Source organism: Otolemur garnettii, unplaced genomic scaffold, assembly GCF_000181295.1.
Source record: "Otolemur garnettii isolate 467f Iridium unplaced genomic scaffold, OtoGar3 scaffold00225, whole genome shotgun sequence".
Classification (NCBI taxonomy): Eukaryota; Metazoa; Chordata; class Mammalia; order Primates; family Galagidae; genus Otolemur; species Otolemur garnettii.
In genome coordinates this window covers 992,057-1,006,961 of record NW_003852620.1, presented here as the reverse complement: position 1 = coordinate 1,006,961, position 14,905 = coordinate 992,057, and positions in this window count along the sequence as shown.

The following is a 14,905-nucleotide window of genomic DNA, read 5'->3' as shown; positions in this document are numbered from 1 at the left end:
GAATTTTTTCTATTTGTTTGTTTGTTTGTTGTCACCCTGGGTAGAGTGCTGTGGCACCACAGCTCACAGCAACCTCAAACTCTTGGGCTTAAGTGATTCTTTTGCCTCAGCCTCCCAAGTAGCTGGGACTACAGGTGCCCATGACGACACCTGGCTTTGTTGTTGTTGTTGTCATTGTTGTTTAGCACATCTGGGCTGGGTTTGAACCCACCAGCCGTGGTGCTTTATTCGGGTTTTAACTTCTGAAGTACAGCAAGTAGCATGTGATACTATGCAGACCCCTCTTCTTAAAACAGGAAATCTAACACTGCCTGATTATCTAGGAGTACCTGGGCTAGCAAGTTGGGTGATCTTTATTGATCCCTAAGGCTTTTGCAGTTTCTTCTGCAACCAGTCTTGGGGTTGCAGACGTATTTCTAATCACGTCTCCTTTGGTAATATACTCTGTAGATAGGGACTAGCATTTCCAGTAAGCTTTGCCCTGTTATTTCTGTGGCAGTCATCCCAAAATATGTCAAAAGAGTGCATGTGGGGGTGAATATTCCTTCTAATTTTTTCAGTCTCCCCTTTGAAATAAAAAAACTTTACATATTAAAACCTAAGATGTTACCTTAGGACTAAGAAGCAGGAAATGGCTCCCATACCGGAGCAAATCTGAATATATTATTTTATATTTGGGGACCAGTCTCTTAGTCCCGTGAACAGATCAGTTTAATTAAATAGCTATGTTGGCCAGGCACAGTGGCTCACGCCTATAATCCTAGCACTGTGGGAGGCTGAGGCGGGTGGATTGCTTGAGTTCACAAGTTCGAGACCAGCCTGAGCAAGAGTGAGACCCTGTCTCCACTAAAAATAGAAAAAACTGAAGCAAAAGGATCGCTTGAGCTCAAGAGTTGGAGGTTACTATGAGCTATGATGCCATGGCACTCTACCTAGGGCAACAGCTTGAGACTCTGTCTAAATAAATAAATAAATAGCTATGTCTTATTTCATTAGCTGGCATTGCAGAAAAGACTAGAATCTAATACAGGTGAACCATAGTTTTTCTTTTATTTCTTTTTCTTTGACACAGTCTCATTTTGTCACCCTTGGTAGAGTGCTGTAGTGTCACAGCTCACAGCAACCCAGCAACCTCAAACTCTTGGGCTTAAGTGATTCTCTTGCCCCAGCCTCCCAAGTAGCTGGGACTACAGGTGCCTGTCACAATGCTGGGCTACTTTTAGAGATGAGGTCTCTCTTTGGCTCAGGCTGGTCTTGAACTCATGAGCTCAAACAATCCACCCACTTCGGCCCCCTGGAATGCTGGGACTACAGCACCCTGATCTCAGTTTTTCATTTTTGAACCATATTTTTCTCTCTCTACTTTCCTTTTTGTTGTTGTTGTTGTTGTTTGTTTTTGTTTTTGTTTTCGAGACAGAGTCTCACTTCATCAACCCTGGTGGAGTGCTCTGGCGTCACAGCTCGCAGCAATCTCTAACTCTTGGGCTCAAGTGATTCTCTGGCCTCAGTCTCCCAAGTAACTGGAACTACAGGTACCTACCACAATGCCTGGCTATTTTTAGAAATGGGGTCTTTCTATAGTTCAGGCTGGTCTCAAACTCCTGAACTTAGGCAATCAGCCCACCTTGGCCTCCCAAAGTGGTGGGATTACAGGCACGAGCCACTGCACCTGGCCCTATTTTCCCTTTTTTTTTTTTTGAGACAGAGTCTCACTATGTCACCCTTAGTAGAGTACTGTGGTGTCACAGCTCACAGCAACATCAAACTCTTGGGCTTAAGCTATTCTCTTGCCTCAGCCTCCCAAGTAGCTGGGACTACAGGCACCCACCACAACACCTGGCTATTTTTTTGTTGCAGTTGTTCAGCTGGCCCAGGCTGGGTTTAAACCTGACACCTCCGGTGTATGTGACTGGTGCTGTAACCACTGTGCTACAGGTGCCAAGCCTAGTTTCCCATTTTATTAAAGACAAATCATAGTATGGTCAGTTTACTGGCCAAAATAAACTTTACTTTCATTCTGTTTGACCTGATTATTTGCATAAAGTGCAGTAAGAATAATTATTATTCTTAAAGGCTTTTTTTTTTTCCATTTAAAATTGGTTTTCCTGGGTGGCCCCTGTGGCTCAGTGAGTAGGGCGCCGGTTCCATATACCTAGTGTGGTGGGTTTAAACCTGGCGTCAGCCAAACGGCAACAATAAAATAGCTGGGCATTGTGGTGGATGCTTGTAGTCCCAGCTACTCGGGAGGCTGAGGCAAAAGAATCACCTAAGTCCAAGAGCTGGAGGTTGCTGTGAGCTGTGACACCACCACCTCTACAGAGGGCAACAAAATGAGACTCTGTCTCTAAAAAAACAAATAAATAAAATTGGCTTTGCTGGAATTTTCATAAGGAATATCAGGTTAGTCTTGAAAACCTCTCAAGTCAAGCCCAAGATATCATCTGTGCCATCAGATACCTATATGCATTGGGTAAGTTCCTGTTTTCTCAACATCCCAAAGTAACTTGAGATTGTTGTCAGCTAGGCTAATGCCACAGCACTCTAGCCTGGCAACAAAGTGAGATTCTGTCAAAAAAAAAAGGAAAAAAAAGAAAGGAAAACAATCTTTATTTATTTTTATTTTATTTTATTTTATTTTTTTGAGACAGAGTCTTACTATGTCACCCTTGGTAGAGTGCCATGGCATTACAGCTCACAGCAACCTCAAACTCCTAGGTTGAAGCCATTCTCTTGCCTCAGCCTCCCAAGTAGCTGGGACTACATACAGGCACCCACCACAACACCCAGTTACTTTTTTTGTGGCGGTTGTCATTGTTGTTTACCAGGCCCAGGCCAGGCTCGAACCTGCCAGCCTCAGTGTCTGTGGCTGGAGCCCTACTCACCGAGCCACGGGCACTGAGCCCCCAAAACATATTTCTACATATATTCACTGCCTTTCCACATCTCCCTTATTCACTAGTCAATTTCCATCTTATTGTCACTCTCTTTTCAAACCTGTATTTTGAATCAACCAATATCTTCTGGATTAGACAAAATTACATGTACATTTAATGAGAACACATTTTATGCGCTTGGCGCCTGTAGCTCAGCAGCTAAGGCGCCAGGCACATACACTGGGGCTGGTGGGTTCGAACCCAGCCTGGGTCTGCCAAACAACAATGACAGCTGCAACAACTACAACAAAAAATAAATAGCCTGGCGTTGTAGTGGGCACCTCTAGTCCCAGCTACTTGGGAGGCTGAGGCAAGAGAATTGCTTAAGCCCTAGAGTTTGGCTCAGCGCCTGTGGCTCAAGTGGCTAAGGCGCCAGCCACATACACCTGAGCTGGCAGGTTCGAATCCAGCCCAGACCGCCAAACAACAATGATGGCTGCAACCAAAAAATAGCCCGGCATTGTGGCAAGTGCCTGTAATCCCAGATACTTGGGAGGCGGAGGCAGGAGAATCACTTGACCCCAGGAGTTGGAGGTTGCTGTGAGCTGTGATGCCACAGCACTCTACCCAGGGCAACAGAGGTTGAGGCTCTGTCTCTAAATAAATAAATAAAAATTAAAAACAAAAAGCCCTAGAGTTTGAGGTGCTGAGGTTTGACGCCACAGCGCTCTACCGAGGGCAACAACGTGAGACTCTATCTTAAAAAAAAAAAAAAAAGAACACATTTTATGCTTTCTTTGTGATTTTTCTTATTAAAATTATATCTTATTCTTTGATACAATTTATATATATAATCACCTGTGTTGTTGGACCTGGTGGTTCATGCCTGTAATCCTGGCACTCTGGGAGGGAGAGGTGCTTGAACTCAGGAGTTCTGAGATCAGCCTGAATAAGAGTGAGAACTTATCTCTATGAAAAATTAGCTGGCATTATGGCAGATGCCTATAGTCCCTGCCACTTGGGAGGCTGACTCAAAAGGATTGTTTGAGTCCAGGAGTTTGAGGTTGCTGTGAGCTATAATGCCCGGCACTCTACCAAGGGTGACAAAATGAGACTCTGTCTCAAACAAACAAACAAAAATGATAAATTAGGAAAGATTATCTTTTTTAATAAAACTATTAATCTTTCTATATCTTCCTTTCTTATGTGGTTATCAGAATTGTTTCTTTCTTACCTAGTAGTTTAGATTACTCTAGTAGTTTAAATTACATATAATAATCAAAATGTCAACTCTTCGAAGAACCTAGGAAGTTAAAGTAACTTTGAATTATTCTCAGTCCCCAATTGTTATTAGCACACCTAAATATATTTAGTTTTCTATATCGTATAAAAACAAGATGTCAGGGTATACAATCTCAAACGTACATTTAACGATTAATGCTTTAGTATTTTAATCTTACAAATGATTCAGATACTTTATGATTATCTTTTTTATTTTTTTTGCGGTTTTTGGACAGGGCTGGGTTTGAACCCACCTCCTCCGGCATATGGGGCCAGCACCCTACTCCTTTGAAGCCCAGGTGCCGCCCTATGATTATCTTTTCAACTTAACATAATATGACTTTAAGATTTTAAATTACTAAAAAGAGAGCTCAGTGGGTAGGGTGCTGACCCCAAACAACAAGGCTGACGGGTTCGAATCCAGCTTGGGCCTGCTAAAACAACAAAGCCAAATAAAAAAAAAAAAAATATATATATATATATATATATATATCTCTGGGGGTTGTGATAGGCCCCTGTAGTCTCACCTACTTAGGAGGCTGAGGCAAGAGAATTGCTTGAGCCCAAGAGTTTGAGGTTGCTGTGAGCTATGACGCCATTGCACTCTACCCAGAGTGACAGCTTGAGACACTGTCTCCAAAACGCAAAAAGAAAAAAGAAAAGAAATTACTAAAAAGAGGTTTAAAACCACAACATAGGTACAACCTCTAATGTTGTTCTGGGTCCTCCTAAGTCTCATATGGCCATTACAGATGGCTGTCTACAAAGGACAGGGCCTGTTTATCTGTGTCTTTAATTCATTTACCAGGTGCAGAGTTCAAGACAGAAAATAGGATGACTGGAGAATCAAATTCCTCCCACATTAGCCAGGGGGCAAAACTGGGGCAAGGGAGAGTGCCCTTGGTAGAGTGCCGTGGTGTCACAGCAATCTCAAACTCTTGGGCTTAAACGATTCTCTTGCCTCAGCTTCCCAAGTAAGCTGGGACTACAGGCGCCTGCCACCACACCCAGCTATTTTTAGAGACAGGGTCTCACTCTTGCTCAGGCTGGTCTTGAACTCTGAGCTCAATCTACCTGCCTTGGCTACCCAAAGTGCTAGGCTTACAGGTATGAGCCATCACGCCCAGCCCTTATTTGCTGGCTTTTAAATATATATATTTTCAGAATACCATTCTTTTAATTACCTAGCCTATTGCCCTAAGCAATTGTTAGTTAGGCAATAATTTGCCTTCTGAAAAGATGACTCCTAGGTGTAACAAGGCAAAGGATTTATATTTTAAAAGTACAGAACTGGGCCTGGTGCGGTGGCTCATGCCTGTAATCCTTGCACTCTTGGAGGCCAAGACAGGTGGATTGCTTGAGTTCAGGAGTTCTAGACCAGCCTGAGCAAAAAGCAAGATCCAGTCTCTACTAAAGATAGAAAAACTGAAGCACAAGGATCACTTGAGCCCAAGAGTTGGAGATTGCTGTGAGCTATGACGCCACAGCTTTACCCAGAGTGACAGCTTGAGACTCTGTCTCAAAAAAAAAAAAAGTACTGAAAAAATAACTAAGACTTGAGGCCTAAATATTATACCATCATACCAAAGGGAAATTTTTTATGGAAAGCTCTAGTTAAGATGAAGTGGCCGGGAAAGGGAACCTAAACAAAGGTGAGACTTGTCGTGAATTTAGAACTGTAACAAGAGTGTCTATGAGTCCCTTTTCTCAGACACTCTTATATACAAAAATTTCCTTTATAGACATAAATTCATTTATGAAGGAATTTCAAGATATCCAATTAAAGACCAAGAGTAGCGGCTCATGCCTGCAATTCTAGCACTTTGGGAGGCTGAGGCAGGAGGATTGCTAAACCGCTTACTAATCAGATCTAATCTGATTCCAGACTTAGTGAAGTTTTTCTTCAACTTTCAAACCAGCTAAGATCAGCAATTTTTTCAAGCAAACTTGGAGAACCTAAACAGGAATTTTTCACAATCTGAGAGATGACTTAGCCATAAGCCCCAGTAATGGGCACAACCTGGCAGGTACCGCGCTTGTCCATACAGTGTCTGTGGGGTCTCTTCAAGAGTATCCACCTTTGACAAATTAAATTTAACAGGCTTTAATGGAGCAAAAACAACCTGTGGATCGGGCATCTGAAATAGAACAAGTTCACAGAGACTACAGCATTGCCACATGGTTAAAGACAATTCATAGACAGTATAGTTCAGATTCAGGTGAGAGGGGTGAGAGCAAACAGAGTAGACCCTAGCTGGGACAGACAGCTGAAATTTCCCCTTTCAGACATTTTAACCAAAGTACTCTTTTTTTTTTTTTTTTTGAGACAGAGTTTCACTTTTGTTGCCCTTGGTAGAGTGCCGTGTTGTCATAGCTCACAGCAACCTCAAACTCTTGGGCTCAAGGGATCCTCTTGCCTCAGCCTCCCCAATAGCTGGGATTACAAGGTGCCCACCACAATGTCCAGCTATTTTTTTAGAGACAGGTCTCAGTCTGCCTCACTCATGAGCTCAGGCAATCCGCCCACCTCAGTCTCCCAGAATATTAGGATTACAGATGCTTGAATACCTCACCTATGTTGGGATTACATACAAATATATTTAAAAGCCCACGACGTATAGGAAATCAAAAGCTGTGTGCTGAAGTAAAGAGAATCAACAAAACCACCTTAGGTTACTCAAATACCTCACCAGAACAAGCTCATTCCCTGGCTGATTAACTGTAGGACACTGAGAGGAAAGAACAGAGCTTTAACCATTAGCCTAGGAGGCAAACTGGCCTCTGCCATTATTCCTACCATGGTAGTGTTCAAAGGATTTTGTTTTGAAACAGAGTCTCTTTCTGTCTTCCTGGTGGAGTACCATGGATTCCTCATAGCTCACAACAACCTCAAACTCTTGGGCTCAAGTGATCCTCCTGCCTTAGCCTCTTGAGTAGCTGGGACTATAGGTGCTCACCACCACAACAGCTAATTTTTCTATTTTTAGTACAGGTGGGTTCTCACTCTTGCTCAAGCTGGTCGCAAGCTCTCGAGTTCAAGCAATCCACCTGCCTCAGCCTCCCAAAGTGCTAAGGAGCCACCATGCCTGGCTTCTTCAAAGGATTCTTATCTCTGAATCAGAGAACAGAACCAAATATCTGTTCTTCAATTCTGCCAAGAGAATTTTTAAGGCTAGCCATGTAATTGTTACATATTTTTTTTGGTTCTGATCTTTTGATAAATACAAATAAGCAAATGTACAATAGGCACAAACACAGCCCGACAAAATTAATCAAGGAGCCTCAGACGGCACCCGTAGCTCAGTGGGTAGGGTGCTGACCACATACACCAAGGCTGGTGGGTTCAAACCCAGCCCAGACCAGCTAAAACAACAATGACAACTGCAACAACAACAATAAATAAAATAGCCAGACATTGTGGCAGGCACCTGTAGTCCTAGCTACTTAGGAAGATGAGGCAATAGAATCGCTTAAGCCCAAGAGTTTGAGGTTGCTGTGAGCTGTGATGCCACGGCACTCTAGCCAGGACAATGTATGAGACTTTGTCTCAAAATAACGATAATAATAATAATAATCAAAGAGCTTCCCTCCTGCTGAGTGCCTTAGATAACCCTCCCAAAGTGAGTCTCAGCAAAATCTCAGAACATGCGCACCCAATGTTGTTATACAAAGTTCCATGACCCCAGTAGAGAAACCCTTTACTATCCCAAAGTTATAGCCCTGAGGGGGAGGCATAGGGACATGAAAAGGGAGGAATGATCAAAGTAGCCTGGATCATACAAACACAGAGATGCAGACAAACGGCCTTTCAAGGGGAGTCAACCCAAAATTTCAAATCAAAACACCCCCCCACTCTGCATCTAATGGGGGAAAATTCCCCTGAAACAAGACCCTTCCTATGATATAGGAAAAGCTAACCAAAACTCACCAATCAATCCGGAGGAAGAATATGGGGGTGCCAAAGATGTCTTCCAGTACCAGAAACTGCTTCTCTACTGGCAACAGGTCCAAGTACCACAGGTCAACAGTGTTCCACTAGTAGGGATGGCTTCAGAGATCACCCTCAGTCCAAAACAACTGAGCAACCACTGGGGCACACCTGGATCTGCCCTGCCAGTAAGAGCCCTTCAAGCCACAAGAAGGTGCCCTTGTGGGTGATCCCAGATGAGCCCAGCCAGGTCCATCTGCCCACTGCCCAAGTGAAAGCCAAGATCCACAGACAGCAGGTTTACAGCAGAGAAAGAGTTTATTCTACGTAGCGCTAAGCAGGGAGATGGGAGAAATTTCTCAAATTCACCTCTCTGAGAATTGGGAAGACAGGGTTTTTAAGGATAGTTTGACAGCCAGGGGGATTAGGTAACTAGTTTTGCTAATTGGCTAAGTTTGGGGCAAAATCATAGGTGTCTATAAATCATCGTCTTGTTCTGCTTCAGCTCCTGGGGACATGATTCCAGCTGAGTTGGTTTCTTAGTATGTGCCTGGTCTGGGTGGGTTAGTCAATCCACTGGAATGCAGGGCCTGGAAGACATCTTAGAAACTACCTTTAGGGTTCCAAAAGGTGATGTTATCTACAGAGAAAAGTAAAGGAACTTTACAACTACCAGCTATATGGAAAAAGTTAGGAATCTTTATAACCTTCCAGCTGTTTCCACTAGCTAGAAGCAAGTAGGGGACAATGACTAACTATTATAAAGTAAACAAGGAGACAGCAGTTGATGATTAACATTATTTTAGTTAAGCCTATTTCTTTACAGAGTTTTGGGGCCCTTACACTAGTTCTCATGTTGTATCCCTTCAACAGTTTGTAAGGGTAGTCTCATGAACTCCAGTGGATTCCATCTTTGGGTCACCCCAACTGAAGATTTATTTCCAGAGAGCATATGACTGGCTAGCTGGAGTAATACACCTCCGGCCTGCCTGTTACTGTCAACTGAGGAGAGGGAAAGCAAAATGTGAGCAATGTGAGCAGAAGTGCAACTAGAGCCCCCCCCCCACAGTATTACTACCCTGTTACAGATGAGAAAATGGATGCTCAGAGAACCTCACTAACGTGTCCATGGTTATGAAGTTAATAAAGGACAAAGCTGAGACATGATTAGATCCCAGAGCTAGAGATACTCATTGATGCACACTGTGGCCACCTTCCCAACTCCTAACCTGGGAGCACTTCCCTTGCTACCCCTGAGAAGAGGCAGTCGGAAACTAGGACCTCTGTCTCCATGCCAAGGCCTACCGCTCATATCACCCCTAGCCTGGCTTCATCAATGTGGGCAAATTTCATAGATTCCCACTTTTGTCAAGGTTTGCTATGAGGATTAAACAAGATAATGTCTTCTTAGTGTCCCTTAAATTACCCCAGTAGATGGTAAGCTGCTTGAGGGCAGGAAGAGTGTCTTACTCAGCTTTGAAACATCAGTGCCTGACTCATAGTAGATGTTCAAAAAGTTATTGAGTAATAATTTGTTCATTCTTTCAGCAAGTGTTTCCTGTGAGGGATTTACAGACTAGGACCATCCTGGATACTTAGGGTATAAGCCATCGTTCAAGGAGCTTAAAGTCCATCTAACAATAGGAATATTAATGAAGAGAAAGAGGCCAGTGGTTTGGAGCACCAAGAGGCTGCTTCTAGGCCAGGTGCAGTGGCTTACCCCTGTAATCCTAGCCCACTGGGAGCCCAGGATCACCTGAGCTCTCAAGTTTGAGAGCAGCCTGAGCCAGAGCAAGACCTTGTCTCTAAAAATAGCCGGGCACTGTGGCAGGCTCCTCTAGTCCCAGCCACTTGGGAGGTTGAGGCAAGAGAATCACTTGAGCCTTAGAGTTTGAGGTTGCTATGGGCTATGACACCATGGTACTCTCCCGAAGGCAACAAAGTAAGACTCTGTCTCAATAAAGAAAAAAAAGAAAGAGGCTGCTTTTTTTTTTTTTTTGGAGACAGAGCCTCAAGCTGTTGCCCTGGGTAACTCCTAGGCTCAAGCAATTCTCCTGCCTCCACCTCCCAAGTACCTGGGACTACAGGTGCCCACCACAATGCCCAGCTATTTTTTGGTTTCAGCTGTCATTGTTTGGCGGGCCCGGGCTGGATTCAAACCCACCAACTCAGATGTATGTGGCTGGCACCTTAGCCACTTGAGCCGTAGACACGGAGCCAAGAGGCTGCTTCTTGAAGGAGATGAGAAGACACTCAGAAAGGCAGGATGCCCTGAGGCAAGGGCCCTTCAGACAGGCAGAGGCCTCATCTAGTGCTCTTGCTTTTGACTCCTGGTAAAGGGCACAGGAAGAGTAAATTCCTGGAGGCAGGAAAGGGTGAGTTTTCTTGGAAGAGTGGTCCTGGAGAAAGGGATTCTTAGGGCACTGAAAGTCTTAAGGCCAGTCCCTTCCAGAACAGAGAGGCTACCACCCTCAGAATCCTGCATGGCTAGTGTTCCCTTCTCCTTCCCCTCTGCCAAGCCGTGTCTGAGGCCCAGAGCTCTATGAACTAAGTCACCCTACTTGGATCTCAACAATAATCATGATGTTACCAGAGGACTCATAAGGTCCTTTCTCATTTAATCGTCACAGATCTCTGATACAGCTATGATTACTTTTATCCCTGTTTTACTGCTGAGGAGAGATGGAAAATGAGAGAAATTAAGGTGTTTGTCACTAACTGGCAGAGCCAGGACTCATATTCAGGTCTTCTGGAAGCTTCTACCAGCTTTGCACCTCGTTCCACTTCCTTTACCGTAACATATTCTGCAGCACACGTTCTGTAGAACCACGTCCATGGGACTTTAATTGACTCCAGTGTTGACTTTTTAGCTTCGGATAGCCAAAGATAAAACCCAAGATCATACTCTTCACTATCTACCTCTAGAGATTTGATGGGAACCAACAAGATGGTAGAAAAGAAAACTCTATTATTGGCGGCGCCCATAGCTCAGTGGGTAGGCCGCCAGCCACATACCCTGAGGCTAGTTCGAACTCAGCCCGGGGCCAGCTAAAGCAACAATGCCAACTGCAAAAAAAAATGGCCAGGTGTTGTGGCAGGTGCTTGTAGTCCCAGTTACTTGGGAGGCTGAGGCAAGAGAATCGCTTAAGCCCAAGAGTTTGAGGTTGCTGTGAGCTGGGACGCCATGGTACTCTACCTAGGATGACAGCTTGAGACTCTGTCCCCCCACAAAAAAAAGAAAGAAAAAGAAATGGCACTGCCCAGCCCAATACTCTCTGTGAGAAATGATGTCAAAGTGGCATTTCAATAAACCCACTCTGCATCAGCACTGAGAGAAGGGTTAAGAAAGAAAAGCAAACATAATCAGAAAGCTAGAGCAGCTCCTGCCTAAAGGGTAGGCAAAAGTGAGCAAGATTCTCTGATTTCAATCAAAGAGGTAAAGGCCAAGGAAATGGAAGCATGCGAGAAGCATCAGTGAAGCACAGTAGAAGATACGACCCTTCATCCCCAAGCAACCCACAGGTACGGGGAAAGGGTGAATGTGTGCAGTGGAAACAATGGCATCTTGTCGGCTGCTTTAAAATTCACTAATCACATGATCTCATTGAACCCTGATTAATAATCCCATGAAAGGTCATTATTTTTAGGCTTTTACAGATGGGGAGACACACTTGGACAGGTAACTTATTTAAAGTATGTGTCTGATAAGTAGAGTAGCCAGATTTTGAGAACTGAGAGCCTATCTAATATTATTCCGGCATGCCACATAGGAAATATTTCTTTTTTTTTTTTTCTTTTGAGACAGAGCCTCAAGCTGTCCCCCTGGGTAGAGTGCCGTGGCATCACAGCTCACAGCACCCTCCAACTCCTGGGCTCAAGCAAGTCTCCTGCCTCCGCCTCCCAAGTAGCTGGGACCACAGGCGCCCGCCACAATGCCCAGCTATTTTTTGGTTGCAGCTGTCATTGTTGTTTGGCGGGCTGGGGCTGGATTCGAACCTGCTACCTTAGGTGTATGTGGCTGGCACCTTAGCCGCTTGAGCCACAGGCGCTGAGCTGATAGGAAATATTTTTAAACGCCATGAAAGAAAGCATTACTCACCCATTAACATGAAGTTCAGAAGGTACCCCAGAAACTTGAAGGAGAAAGTTTTCAGACAAGTAAGAAAAATGACTATTTTTCTTGAAGAGATTGAAACATGGATTTTAGAAATGTTTTACGTTCATAGTTAAGAACCACATGGACTACTGAGGGGAAAAATTAAAAGGATACGCAGAGTATGTTTTTAATCTTAAAAAATTATATGAAGTGACATGAAGGTCACTTCTGTGCCTTCTCATTCAGTCAGCCTAGCTTGGCCATCATGGAACCAACTGTAACTGATTAATTACTACTGTCTGGGTATAGCCCTAGGTCTGGGGAAAGAGCCACACATGGCCTTCACGTGCAAGAGCTCAGTCTGCACGAAGATTGTAAGGCAAATAATTATAATCATATATGGAAAATGCAGAGAAATGTAAAAAGTCTGTGGCAGCTTATTCAGGCTGCTACAACAAAATACCACAGACTAGTCAGCTTAAAAACAATAGAAATTTATCTCTTGCAGTTCTGGAGGCAGCGAAGTTCAAAATCTTCACCAGGTTTCCATGTCTGGTGAAGACCAACTTTCTGGTTCAGAGATGGCACCTTTTAGCTGCTTCCTCATATGGTGGAAGGGGAAATGATAGCTCTCTGAGGCCTTTTTTTTTTTCTTTTTTTTGAGACAGAGTCTCATTATGTCACCCTCGGTAGAGTGCTGTGGTGTCACAGCTCACAGCAACCTCCAACTTTGGGGCTTAAGCAATTCTCTTGCTTCAGCCTCCCAAGTAGTTGGGACTACAGGTGCCAACCACAATATCCTCCTATTTTTTTTGTTGCAGTTGTCATTGTTTAGCAGGCCCAGGCCAGGTTCAAACCCGCCTGCCTCTGTGTATGTGGCTGGAGCCCTAACTACTGAGCAATAGGCACTGAGCCTCTGGAGCCTTTTCTATAAGGCCAGAGACCTCATGACCTAGTTACCTTCCAAAGGCCCTACCTCCTAATACCATCATGGCACCTGTAGCTCAGCAGCTAGTGCGCCAGCACATACACCAGGGTGATGTGTTCAAAACCAGCCTGGGCCTGCTAAATACCAATGATGACGACAACAACAACAAAAAAGGCCAGGTGTTGTAGTGGGCACCTGTAGTCCCAGATACTCAGGAGGCTGAAGTAAGAGAATCACTTTAGCCCAAGAATTTGAGGTCGCTGTGAGCTATGATGCCACAGCACTCTACCAAGGGTGACATAGTGAGACTCTGTCTCAAAAAACAAAACAAACAAACAAAACATAAATTTTAACAGACACAAACATTCAGACCATAGAAGAAGGATATACTCTGTTGAAGGCAGTCAAGAAAAGCTTCTCAAGCCAGGTGCGATGGCTCACACCTATAATCCTAACAATCCAGGAGGCCGAGGTGTGTAGATTGCCTAAGCTCATGAGTTGGAGATCGGGCACAAACTTTTAAACAATAGCAACATATGACCCAGGAACTTATACTTAGATGTTTATAGCAGCACTATTTGTTTTTTGTTTTTGTTTTAAGAAGTTGTTTTTTTTTTTTTTTTAAGTCTGAAGGACTGGAAGGACTTTATTTTTTATTTTATTTTATTTTTTGCAGTTCTTTGACCAGGACTGGGTTTGAACCCATCACCTCCAGCATATGGGGCCGGCACCCTACTCCTTTGAGCCACAGGCACTGCCCAGCAGCACTATTTGTAATAGCCAAAAAAAAAGAAACACCCTAAATGTCTATCAGTTGATTATATATAAACAAAATGTGGTGCCCGGCACGATGGTTCATGCCTATAATCCCAGCACTTGGGAGGCGGAGGCATGTAGATTGCTTGAGCTCAGGATTTTGAGACCAGCCTGAGCAAGAGTGAGACCCTGTCTCTGAAAAATAGCCAGGCACTGTGGTGGGTGTCTGTAGTCCCAGCTACTTAGGACGTTGAAGCAAGAGACTCTCTTGAACCCAGAGTTTGAGGTTACTGTGAGCTGTGATGCCGGCCAAGGCACTCTACTGAGGGCAACCAAGTAAGACTCTATCTCAAAAAAAAAAAAAGTCATATATTTATATAATAAAATATTACTCAGCTATTAAAAGGAATAGTGATAAATGCTACACTGTGGATGAACCTTGAAGATATTATGCTAAGTAAAAGAAGCCAGACACAAAAGGCCACATATCATATGATTCCATTTATATGAAACAATCAGAATAAGCAAATCTACAGACAGAAAGTAGACCAGTAGTTACCAGGGGCTGGGGAGAGCTGTTAATTGGAAGCTTGGTAATGGGTATGGAATTTCTTTGGGGGTGATGAAAATGCCATAAAATTAGGTATTAGTGGCTCAGCGCCTGTGCTCAGCTCGGCTAAGGGAGCCAGCCACATACACTGGAGCTGGTGGGTTCGAATCCAGCCCGGGCCTGCCAAACAACAATGACAACTGCAACCAAAACAAAACAAAACAAAACAGCAAGGCATTGCAGCAGGTGCCTGTAGTCCCAGCTACTTGGGAGGCTGAGGCAAGAGAATCACTTAAGCCCAAGAGTTAGAGGTTACTGTGAGCTGTGATGCCATGGCACTCTACCAAGGGTATCAAAGTAAGACACTGGGCTCAGCGCCTGTGGCTCAAGCGGCTAAGGCGCCAGCCACATACATCTAAGGTGGCAGGTTCGAATCCCCAGCCCAGGCCCGCCAAACAACAATGATGGCTGCAACTAAAAAATGGCCAGGCGA